Source organism: Schistocerca piceifrons, unplaced genomic scaffold (genome assembly GCF_021461385.2).
Source record: "Schistocerca piceifrons isolate TAMUIC-IGC-003096 unplaced genomic scaffold, iqSchPice1.1 HiC_scaffold_549, whole genome shotgun sequence".
Lineage (NCBI taxonomy): Eukaryota > Metazoa > Arthropoda > Insecta > Orthoptera > Acrididae > Schistocerca > Schistocerca piceifrons.
The window spans coordinates 226,816-229,400 of NW_025728787.1; the positions used below are offsets into that span (position 1 = coordinate 226,816).

The 2,585-nt window shown below is 42.2% G+C and overlaps 2 non-coding genes across 2 annotated transcripts; one reads left to right on the plus strand and one right to left on the minus strand.

The window, feature by feature from the left end:
* Positions 1-1,962: 1,962 nt before the first annotated feature.
* Positions 1,963-2,037, minus strand: Trnas-cga. The gene has a single exon. It is a non-coding gene; the product is annotated as a tRNA-Ser (tRNA).
* A 168-nt stretch (positions 2,038-2,205) lies between these two features.
* On the plus strand, positions 2,206-2,280 carry Trnas-cga. The gene has a single exon. It is a non-coding gene; the product is annotated as a tRNA-Ser (tRNA).
* The last annotated feature ends 305 nt before the right edge of the window (positions 2,281-2,585 follow it).

Genomic DNA, 2,585 nt, shown 5'->3' on the forward strand with positions numbered 1-2,585 from the left:
TTGACCAACCAGTGAAATTAGGACGAACAAATATTCGAATAGACTGTTTGGCCTTTGCAGACGACTTGGTTATTCTAACACAGGACATCCAAATTGCTCAGAAACAAATAGAAATTCTTAAAGAAACAGCAGAAAGAGTAGGTCTCCAAATCTCATTTGAAAAAACACAGTATATGACTAGCAACAAACTGGCACCCAAACTTTTGGAAACTAAGTATGGAAAAATCAAAAGAGTTTCGCAATTCAAATATTTAGGTGAAACAATCTCAGAGACTGGTCTAGAAAAAATTGGAAATGAAATTCGTTGTCAAAAGATGGAGACAGCTTTTAGACTTACAAAAGACATCTACAACAAAAAAATGTCTCTCGAGGTACTCTAAATTGAGACATTACAACACGGTCATAAAACCAGAGTGCCTTTATGGGGCTGAAACGCTAATTTTAAACAGAAAAAAGGACATTCAAGAAATCCAAAAAAGAGAAAGAAAAGTAATCAGAAAAATTCTAGGTCCAAAATATACTGAAGAAGGAACATACAGGCTAAGAGCAAATAGTGAAATTCAACAATACACCAGCATATATTCGGATATGAAAAAACGCAGATTAAAATTTTATGAGCATATTAAAAGAATGGATGCTATCAGACTAACTAAACAAGTAGTGGAATTCTACGAAAATCGAAGTAAAGCTAAATTTGAGACAATAAAATGGATTGCTGCTATAAAAGAGGACATGAAAGAGGCAGATATAAAACAAGATGAAATTCAAGACAGAAAATTATTTAGGCAAAAAATTCATGACTGGGTAGTTGGTCAAGCTGAAAAACCAAAGAAAAACTGGAAGCACATGGTCTGATGAAAGGAAAAGAGCTCATTCCGAGAGAATGAAAACAATTTGGGCAGAGAGAAAGTCTAAAAGAAAATAACTGAATGCCCCGTGATTGTACTTCGCGTGGTCCAGTAGGGCCCAAACGTGAATAATAATAATAATATATATAGTGAGGCTATAGTGAAGATCTCTATCTCTTTAAATAAGTGTGATTGAGGTTCGTAGGACTGCTCGAAAATGAATGACTATTTGACTGGAAAGACACGTCGCGAAAGTATAGCTCGACTTTTCCAGTAACGAGAATTAGGGGACACACAACCACATTGAAATTTCATAATTGAACCACTTTGTAGTCTTTCGTGACACGTCTTTGGAACTTGCCTGCTAGTTTTGGACGCACTACTACGGGCGCCACAACGTGAACATGGCACTGTCTGACGTAACTGGCGCCAGCGCTCTACACTCCGCTAACAGCCGCTGTCCTGGCGTGTCCCGCTGTTTATCGCTATGCAGCGACCCATACATAACACATGCGCCAGCGAACTCATCACCAATAGTGCTGACCGCCCGAATATTAACAGCGCTACACTAGATAACGCCAGCAGTTTCCGCATCTGTCCCGCGAGACCGCAGCTCGCTCAATTATTCCAATTATTCGATGCGCCCGGCAGATAGCAGAAAATTCATTACGTGCAAAAAACCCGGCGTGATTGTGTGACCCAGTTATTCGCTCCGCTTCTGCAACTCGCCGCTTCGGCTGCACACATTTCCTGCATACGTTATGTCGCAGCATTCTGTGCTGCGTCCAACGTAACGAGTTTTGATAGCAACTGCAGACTCCAGACATACGAAAAACATACGTATGCAAATAGTGTGCCAGTGACAGGTTTAATACAGCTTTCATCTCCCTATCTCAGGAAGCGTTTTATCCCACAGTATCTCGCCTCTCCGTCCATACAGTCGCTTCACAGATCAACTTAGTTAACACCTTGCACATTTTGCGGGAAACTGAAGTGAATAGAGGATAAAACTAACTTTTTTACCTCCGTAGCTACTATCAACTATCCAGAATGAGATTTTCACTCTGCAGCGGAGTGTGCGCTGATATGAAACTTCCTGGCAGATTAAAACTGTGTGCCCGACCGAGACTCGAACTCGGGACCTTTGCCTTTCGCGGGCAAGTGCTCTACCAACTGAGCTACCGAAGCACGACTCACGCCCGGTACTCACAGCTTTACTTCTGCCAGTACCTCGTCTCCTACCTTCCAAACTTTACAGAAGCTCTTCTGCGAACCTGGAGAAGAGCTTCTGTAAAGTTTGGAAGGTAGGAGACGAGGTACTGGCAGAAGTAAAGCTGTGAGTACCGGGCGTGAGTCGTGCTTCGGTAGCTCAGTTGGTAGAGCACTTGCCCGCGAAAGGCAAAGGTCCCGAGTTCGAGTCTCGGTCGGGCACACAGTTTTAATCTGCCAGGAAGTTTCACTATCAACTATATTGGTTTAACTCCATTATTAACTCAATGCGTCTCAAAATAGCGTAAACACTCTTTCCAACTTTCTGCATGAACTGTTGCATGATTAAGTACAAATATTATTCGAACGAACGGTACAAAATGTGAGAAAGGACGCTGAAACACACACACACACACACACACACACACACACACACACACACACACACACACACACGTCTGATGTAATAGCATTTTTCATGTCTCAGTCAACGAGCACCCGAGAAAGGTATCGTCGGAAATGACTCAG